General features: G+C 40.3%; 1 protein-coding gene across 3 annotated transcripts in view; it reads right to left on the bottom strand.

Moving 5' to 3' along the window:
- Nucleotides 1-3,436, bottom strand: part of Snrk (SNF related kinase) — a 47,853-nt gene extending 44,417 nt beyond the window's left edge. The window contains exons 1-2 of one of the 3 annotated variants that reach the window (XM_078038029.1): nucleotides 3,282-3,432; nucleotides 375-424 (exon numbers count right to left, since the gene is read on the bottom strand). The gene's annotated coding sequence lies outside the window, so the exon portion shown is untranslated. Of the gene's footprint in view, nucleotides 1-374; nucleotides 425-3,177; nucleotides 3,201-3,281 lie in introns of those variants that run through there. The other 2 variants (XM_078038030.1, XM_078038031.1) reach the window with 2 other exon arrangements.
- Nucleotides 3,437-9,868: the final 6,432 nt, after the last annotated feature.

Raw genomic sequence — 9,868 nt, forward strand, 5'->3', positions numbered from 1 at the left:
TTTGAGTTTGAGAATGATAACTGCATGCCAACAACTGAGAAATTCAGACCCAATGAGGCTGTGATTTGACCACAGCCACATCGGGTGACCAATGCTTCTGGAGCATTTATTTCATAACCTATATTAAAGAGTCTAGAAGGAAAAATAAAAGAGTCCAGGTAAATATATAGTTGAGGGCATATGCATATAAGATGGAGAGACCCAAAAGCAAGACTGGGTCTCGTTTTGAGCCTGGAGACACTTTACAATTTAAAACACGTCCTATGGATAGATAATGCCCCCTGACTTTGAAGTAACTGTTGAGTAACTGCAGCAGAATAGGAAGCACAACATAAGAAAGGTATAAAGGCCTGGTTTGTCAAGGAAGAGCCTACCTGAGAAGAAGCCAAATGCTGAAGGTGCCAAAGCAGACTCTCAGGAGGCTCTGGAAGTGACAGCAGAGAAATATACATTCAGAGAAGGCAGAGCAGGAATCTTCTTTTAGACAGGTTCCTCCCCTACTAATGGCAAGAAATGGTTTTCCAAGGGATGTAAGGCCACAACCCAAAGCAGATGTGCAGAAAAGCAAATGAGGAAATGATCCTCATGGGTGTGAATACCATAGTTCTGGATCATCCAAAGCAGACAATACACTTTCAGTACTCACACTTGGGGCCATTAAGCCCAAGGGATATGACACCAGTTCTTTCCAACCCAAAACAACAACAACAACAAAAAAACCTTCCTCATTGTCCCTCAAAGATAGAGCCCCATTCCCCTTTCTTTTCAAATGCATTGAAGAAAGAGCAGCTACATCCTCTCTTTCTTCAACTCCTTTTCACCCACTTGGATTTAAGTTCTCCTGACACCTGACCTCATTTTTCTCAGCTTCCCTGAATCCTGATCCTCTTTCCCTTTTCCTTTTAAGACCAGTTCAACCATCACCTTCTCTAGGAAGCATTCCCAGGTCAAACTGTTCATTGTCCCTACTTCTGCAGGGTTTTTTCCTATGCTCACCAAGGCATGCTTCAATTCTTATTATGTACTTTTTATTCTTATTATATATTGTTCCCCCTATGTCTTCTAAGCTCCTAAAGGCAGGAACTGATTTTTGTTAACTTCTCTACTGCTATCCTCTACCCCATGTCCCCAAATGTAGGCAAAGTTTCCATGAATAAATAAACAAAGGTTAAGTTTATTTTCAAAATTTCTAGAATCCACTCAACTTTTCAAACTAAGCTGCTCTAAGAATTTACCTGCATATGGACACCAGGAAGTACCTATATTCTGAGTAAGTTTTCTTACAAAAGTATCTTGACTCAAAAGTCTACCTTATGGTTTATTAAGCAAACAGCTGTAAAGCTGTAAAATTAAGCCTAAAATCCTGTCCCATGTGGAAAATTCACTTGTACTCTTTTCTTCCTAGGCCATACAATGAATGACCTCTTCGGCTCAGACAAGAGCTACAGGGAGAAAAAAAAACATACCTTATTTATTTATACCAATGTTTAGAACCATGGCTGTTCAATATCTCCAAAAATAACTTTTTTTTCTATTTAGTTTCACTTTGAATATGAAGGAAGCACCCTTGGTGAAATTTAGATGTGCAATATTTCCTGTGGCCAGTAAAAATATGATGAATCTCCTTCAATTTTAATGAAGACATTTAAAATTCTTTTTTAGGGTTATATGATTAAACTTGAACCAATTTATATTTCTGGTTTAGAAAAGTACACAAAAAAATAGTATAACTTCTAAGTCTCCATTAAACTAATGGATCTTAATGCAATAGCACAGAAAATAAAAAGCAAATTTTGTGCATAAAATAATAACTGATTATGGAAATTTTTAAAATTGGAAAGTGACACTCAAGTTTCCTCTCCAAAAGTCCTGAAAATAGGAGTATTAAGAAAAGTTAGCACCATGCACTTGATTTTCTACACTGCTTCAAATATGACCTTGGGAATGTCATGTAATTTCTCTCATTTTTAGTTCTGTAAAATGGGAATGTCATCTATTTTCCTCACAAGGACAATTATACAAATAGAGAAAAGAATCAATATATATTTGGTGTTCTTTAAAAAAAGAAACTTGTCTAATTAGTATGCTTTAATCACTACTTGTACAGTACATTCCTCTTCAGGAATCCAATTCCAAGAGAAATATTTAAGCAGACGCTGAAGACAGATTTCCTTAAGGGAATGATTTTATAAATCTGGAAAGCAATGTAACAAGATTATAAATTAACAAGTTGATTACATAAGCCTGAGAACCCAGGCTTTAGAGTACACATTCTGAGAAGTTAAAGACTGATTTGGGACATAGAAACCCAACCCTTTCAGGGAACCCAAAATGAGGCTTTTGATTTGAGGAGATTCAACAGGATGCTCAACACTTGCAGTTCCATCACTTGCAAGCCATGCTTCACCTTAAAATCTGACATTAAGTCTGCTTCACCACCTCCTAAGACTTTGAGAATGCTCCCAATTAAATGGAAGGGTAAGAAATAACCTGATACTTTGAAAGGTCCTGGATCCCCCATCGGTCTATAGACTGAGGAACCTGAGGAACCCCACTGCTTAATTCCCCCCAAACACTGCACTTGACCCAAACTCCCTATGAAGCTACTGGATTGTATCTGATCCAAATGCGAGCAATAGCACAGCTCCAGGAACCCGTAGCATAAAAGGCTGCTACTCTCCTGAATCCCAAGTCGAAGTCCAAGACAGGAAGGTTTTTTTTTTTTTTTTTTTTTTTTTTTTTGCACAATGGTCCAGAAAGAAATCAACAGGCGATGACTGTGGAGAAGAACGTAGGTTTCCCATCCGAAAAATGACTCTCCCATGGGAACGACGCTGCTTCTCCTCAGCCCTCTGTCCTTTCTCTACAGACAATATCCCCGTTCTATTGTAAAGCTGCAATTTGACCGAGAAACCCTCGTACTGCAGCCAGATTTCTAGATTCGCTTAAAAACAGAAAACAAATTAAGAACGCAAAGCCCACTGAGAGGCCGCCCGGGGCGGGGCGCGGGGCCGCGGCCTCCGGGTGCCGCAATCCCGCCGCGGCCGCAAGGGCAGGGCCTGGGCGCCGCGGCCCGCGCCGCAGTGCCGCTCCCGCCCGCCGCCGCCCCCCAGGCCGCGCCGCCGCAGCCCGGGCCCGCGTCCTCCGCTGCGCGGGAGCGCGGAGCGCGCAACTTACTTTCCCCCGCGGCGGCGCCCGAGCGGGCAACGGCGGCGGCCCCTGAGGCGGCGGAGGCGGTCGCGCCCCCGCCCCCGGCCGCCTGCCCAGCCGCACTGCCCTACCTCAGCCGGCAGGCGGGCGTCCGTCCGCAGCGGCCGCGGCGCCGACAACTCCCTCCCGGCCGCTGGAACCCCGCACCCAGCGCTAATCATAATACCGAGCGGCGGGCGGCCGGCAGCGGGAGGGTGGGGCCGAATGCGCCTGCGCGGGCTGTGCGTCACCGTGACGAAACGCTGGGGTGGGGCGGGACCGGGCGGGGCGCACCTGCGGCCGGCGCGCAGGCTGCTGGAGGGCATCCTGGTGGTGGCTAGAGGCAGGCGAAGCCCCGTTGCATTGCTGGAGGTAGCGGTAGAGGCACCGGAGGAGCTTGGGGACTGTGCTGGAGGATGGACCACGAACACCAGACAATGGCCGTGAAAAGTAGCTCGAACAGTCAGGGGAAATTGGAGGGAAGGGACCGCATCTGCACAGGACTGCATCCTCAGGATGGGGGTCAGGGAGCAACAGGCACTTTTATCCTTTAAGGTTCGCCCCATCTCCCGATCAGGATTTAGCAAGGACAGGGAAGAAATTGTATATGCATATGCATGTATATACATGTGTATGTATGTACATTTACAAATACACATACGCATAATGTTTTTTCTTTACACGTTCTTCTCTCTGGGAACTCAATTAGAAGGAATTTTGTTGATTTTGTTGCTATTTAAACAAAAGGAGAAGAGCACAGTAAACGAATGTAATCCTGGCTTTAAAGGTCAGCAGGAGACTGACCAGGCCAGGTGGCTTCTGGAAACAATGTGGAAAAATAGATTATGGGTGGAAATATTAAAGCACATGAAGTCCGGAATGCTAAATACGCAACCTGTGGCCTTGGGTGGTACAGCAGCACGGTTCCCACGCGGGAGGGTGGGATGGAAAAAATTTTAGCATTGGCAGGAGAGGATGGAGGGGGACTCCGGCTCCCTCTTTTGGACGCATGGCATGCCATGAAGACCAGCTTTCTGGGTTCCTAGAATCAAGCCCTAACAAGCCAGGTGCCAGGTTTCTTCTTTTCACTTTGTGTCCCCCACTTCTTCGCACCCATTCTCTAAGAAAGGCTTCTCTAGCAAAGGATACAAGCACAGAAAGGCTGCTTTGATGATGCTCCAACTTTGGTTGAACTGACTGGAGGCAGATATCTAGATGGCTTTAGCAAATCTGTTGATCTGCAGCTATTGAAAGCTTTTGCTTTTAAACTTTCTACAGCATTAACTTTGCACATCTGATGATGATTCGGAAGCAGGAATGGATTTTTAGGAGGCACAAACCTTTTGACTCTGGTTAATGACATAAAGTGTCTTTCTTAAAGGATAACTTCCAGTTACCCTAATGTCCTAACCCTAACATTAACGGGGGGGATGCACCAGGCAAAGTTTCAGGCTAGGCCTCTGCTCCTCAAGGTGCCACCTTTGGGATCATTCTGACTTTGAAAGACCAAGAAAGGATAATCTCATTTTGCTATGGAAATTCTACTTTAACAGCATATTAAACAAGAGCTCCTAACTTGAAGTTGTGGAATTCATTCTTTTGTTGCTGGAAGACCATGCACTTTTCTCCTTGGGGAGGAATTACTAATCAGGGGACCTTGTAGCCAACCAAAGGGAGGAAATACCATGCAAATGATCTCCCAAGGGAATTCCAGTGGTAGAAGGCTTTTAACCCCGTGTAGCCACTGAGAAATAACTGTAACCATAGAACAATGATCATAATATATAAGCCCTTGAAAAAACAGAGTATTATATTGTTACTGTGTAACTCAGACTTTGAGTAAATCCTCTAAGGGAAAACAAGAGCAAAAAAAAAAGAGCTTCAAAGACATAAGTGAAAAGAGACAAAATAATAAATTGATTTAAATAAAGTCAGCTCCAATTCTCTTCCAGTTTAGAAGATATGATACAGGCTACATGGTAAATCATTTATTCATCTGCAGTATTTCTTGGGATGCTGGAGTACTGCTGGCAAGAATGTGACCCGTTTTCAATTCCACACCATAAATGTGCTAACTTGATCTGATTATGCTTGAGCAATATTTGAACACATTCAAGTACAAATTAATGTATTATTACTTAACTTTGGATTTAAGCAAATGTGCTTATTTTAATGAAAAAGCCCCTTTCCAATCTGCCCTGGGGCTTTCTCCAACAGACATTGCTTTTTTAATGCTAGGTCTTTTTATGGACCATAAGAAGCTTTAATTAGATATACAGCACTATACAAAAAAAATGACAAGATGGAGCATGCAGGCTTGTATTACAGTCTCTGATTCAGATCTCAAAAATAACATGATGCCACTGATTTAAGAAAGAGATTGTTTATTGGAAGGAAACCAAGGAGGTGCTACAAATGAGATCAAGCAGATTGTGAAAATTAAGCAGATTCATGAAAGAATTGCCATTTTTATCTTGGGACCCTCAAACGCATCATATGTAACAAAGTTTATCTTCACTAGATATTGTTATTTTAATTTTTTATAAATTAAAACTAAGGGCTGGGGCTGTATCTCAGTGGTAAAGCGCTTGCCTTGCATATGTGAGGCACTGGGTTTGATCCTCAGCACCACATAAAAATAAATAAAGATATTGTGTGTCCATCTACAATTAAAAGAAAATTAACTTAAATATATTTAAAACAGCAGATATTGAATATTCACATACCATTTAATTTTGAACTGTGATATTTAATGTGATTTTTTTTACATTTTTAATTAGTCATTTGTACATTAATACTTATGCACTTCTAAATTGGACCAAAAATAACTTCACTGGAATGGCCTAGAGAGTTCTCAAAGTCTTTCACTCACCACCCCATGGGCATCAGTTAACATCTTATAACTTCCCCAAATTTGGTGACTTAAAACATTATTTTTTCAATTTCTGTAGGTTAGGAATTTGGAAGATATTTTGGCTTAGAATTCCATGAATTTGCAGCTAGATGTTTAACAGGACTGCAATTACAACACTTTTATCTTAAATATCATTTAAGACCGTGTGTGTGTGTGTGTGTGTGTGTGTGTGTGTGTGTGTGTGTGTATGTGTGTGAATATAGTTTTGATATTTGATACTTACTAAAAAGAATTGAAAACACCAGTACTTAATTCTGCTGGTTTACAACCAGTGCATCTGTCTGGCTTTGAGTTCTTTCTCCACTGCTAAAAGCTGTGTGGCCATGGGCAAGTTGTGTGATGTTCTTTTCCTCTTCTGTAAAATGGAAGTGATGGAGAGGACAATGGTATATTTCTTATAAGGTTTATATAAAAGCAGTGGTTCTCAAAGCAAGCTTCCTAGACCAGCAACATGAGTTTCTCCTAGGAACTGGATCAAAATGAAAATTATCCACCTCCACCTTAAATTCACCACATTAGAAATTCTAATTTCTCTTTTTATTTTTTTTTAAATTTTTTTATTGATTGTTCAAAACATTACAGAGCTCATGATATATCATCTTTCATACATTTGACTCAATTGGGTTTTGAACTCCCATTTTTACCCCAAATACAAATTGCAGAATCACATTGGTTACACACTCACATTTTTACATAATGGCATATTAGTGACTGTTGTATTCTGCTACCATTCCTATCCCCTACTATCCCCCCTCCCCTCCCCTCCCCTCCCATCTTCCCTCTCTACCTCCTCTGCTGATGTTCAATTCTCTCCCCTTTTTTTTCCCTCCCCCTTGCCCCTCACAACCTCTTATAATTTTGTGTATCATTGAAGGTCTCCTACCATTTTCATATCCATTCCCTTCTCTCTCCCTTTCTCTCCCCCCATTCATCTTTGTTTACTGTTAGTCTTTTCCTCATGCTCTTCCTTCCTGTTCTGTTCTTAGTTGCTCTTTTTATATCAAAGAAGACATTTGGCATTTGTTTTTTAGGGCTTGGCTAGCTTCACTTAGCATAATCTGCTCTAATGCCATCCATTTCCCTGCAAATTCTATGATTTTGTCATTTCTTTGTGCTGCATAATACTCCATTGTGTATAGATACCACATTTTTTTATCCATTCATCTATTGAAGGGCATCTAGGTTGGCTCCACAGTCTAGCTATTGTGAATTGTGCCGCTATAATCATTGATGTGGCAGTATCCCTATAGTACGCTCTTTTAAGGTCCTCAGGGAATAGTCGGAGAAGGGCAATAGTTGGGTCAAATGGTGGATCCATTCCCAGCTTTCCCAGGAATCTCCATACTGCTTTCCAAATTGGCCTCACCAATTTGCAGTCCCACCAGCAGTGTACAAGTGTGCCCTTTTCCCCACATCCTCGCCAGCACTTATTGTTGTTTGACTTCAAAATGGCTGCCAATCTTACTGGAGTGAGATGCATCTTCAACAAATGGTGCTGGGAAAATTGGAAATCCATATGCAACAAAATGAAATTGAATCCCTTTCTCTCACCATGCACAAAAGTTAACTCAAAATGGATCAAGGAGCTAGATATCAAATCAGAGACACTGTGTCTAATAGAAGAAAAAGTTGGCTACGATCTACATATTGTGGGGTTGGGCTCCAAATTCCTTAATAGGACGCCCATAGCCCAAGAGTTAATAACAAGAATAAACAAATGAGACTCACTTAAACTAAAAAGTTTTTTCTCAGCAAGATAAACAATAAGAGAGGTAAATAGGGAGCCTACATCCTGGGAACAAATTTTTACCCCTCACACCTCAGATAGAGCCCTAATATCCAGAATATACAAAGAACTCAAAAAATTAAACAATAAGATAACAAATAACCCAATCAACAAATGGGCCAAGGACCTGAACAGACACTTCTCAGAGGAGGACATACAATCAATCAACAAGTACATGAAAAAATGCTCACCATCTCTAGCAGTCAGAGAAATGCAAATCAAAACCACCCTAAGATACCATCTAATTTCTCTTTTTAAAGACTGCCAGGTGACTTTGGTGAAGGTTAGAGTTTGAGAACCACTCTTGCTGGGATTTAGTTTATATGAAATGTTAGTACCTGGCAAATGTAAATAGTATATTAATGAACATTTTTTTAAATGAGTATGCTATAATGTTGCCAAAACATGCCAAATTTAATTTAGGCCCAAAGAAGCATGTCCATTTTGTTCCTCTAATAAATAAATCCTGCTTAATCTTTTGTCCAAAGATTTCAATACAGCCTCCTAAATCCCTCATGATCTGGTCCCTGCCCTCCTTTCCTGCTCTTTCTATTCTCCATGTGTATCACAGCACCTATTTTCTCATTTCTAAGAAATTTCACACCTCTAAGCCTTTGTCCATTTGGTTCTTTCTGCTTGGAAATGTTACCTTCTCCCTTTCTCTACTCCCTCCCTCCTTACTTTTTCTTTCTTCCTTCCTCTTTCTTTTTTTCTTTTGAGACTGGCTCTCACTAAGTTGCTGAGGCTGACTTTGAACTCTCGATCCTCCTGCCTCAGCCTCTTGAACCTCTGGGATTATAGACGTGTACTACTGTGCCTGGCATGGTTCACTGAAAATGACAGCATTTTTTTATCTGGAAAATTGTCTTACAGTTTGTTGAGAGTTTTGTCATGAATGCATGTTGGATTTTTGTCAAATGCTTTTTTTTTTTTGCATGTATGGACATAACTATGTGATATTTGTCCTTTATTAAGACTATATTGTATTAATTTTTAGATGCTAAACCAACCTTGCATTCCTAAGATAAATTCAGCTTGGTCATTTCTATGTTTTGCTAGATTTGATTTGTTAATGCTTTGTTGAGGAATTTTTGTTCCTGTTCATGGGATATGTTATGATGTCTCTGGCCTAATAGAATCAGGAAGGGGGTGTCCCCTCCTCCTCTGTTTTCTGAAAAACTTATGAGTGTTTGTTGTTATTTCTTCTTTAAATATTTGATAGAATTTACCAGTAAATTCTAAAATTCTACCTCTGTGAATTTTAATTACTAATTCAACTTATTCACTTGTTATAGGTCTATTAAAATTACTTATTCAGTTTATTTACTAATTATAGCTCTATTCAGATTTTCTATTTTTTCTTGAATTGGGTTGGTAATTTGTTATTTTCTTTTTTTTTTCTTTCTTTCTTTCTTTCTTTTTTTTTTTTTTTTTTTGTAGTGCTGGGTATTGAACCCAGGGTCTTGTGCACACGAGGCAAGCATTCTACCAATTGAGCTATATCCCCAGCCCTAATTTGTCTGTTTCTAAGAATGTACATATTTCATTTAAGATGTCCAATTTGTTGCCATAAGTTGTTCACAACATTTCCTTATAAACCTTAATTTTGGGCTGGGGATGTGACTCAAGTGGTAGCGTGCTCACCTAGCATGCATGAGGCACTGGGTTCGATTCTCAGCACCACATTAAAATAAAATAAAGATATTGTGTCCACCTAAAACTAAAAGATAAATATTTTAGTAAATAAATAAAGAAACCTTAATTTCTGTTGGGTTAATACTGATGTGCCTTCTTTCATCCCCCTCCCTCCCTCCTTCCACCATCAGTGAAGGCAACAGTTTATAAATGTTGTTTTCTTATCTAAGAATCAACTTCTGGTCTCATTGTTTTTCCTCTATAATTTTGTTTCTATTGATTTCCACTGTGATATTGTTTTCTTTCTTCTATTTGTTTGGAGTATAATTTGTTCTTCTTTTGAG

The sequence above is a fragment of the Ictidomys tridecemlineatus genome, chromosome 2 (assembly GCF_052094955.1).
Source record: "Ictidomys tridecemlineatus isolate mIctTri1 chromosome 2, mIctTri1.hap1, whole genome shotgun sequence".
NCBI classification, from domain to species: Eukaryota; Metazoa; Chordata; class Mammalia; order Rodentia; family Sciuridae; genus Ictidomys; species Ictidomys tridecemlineatus.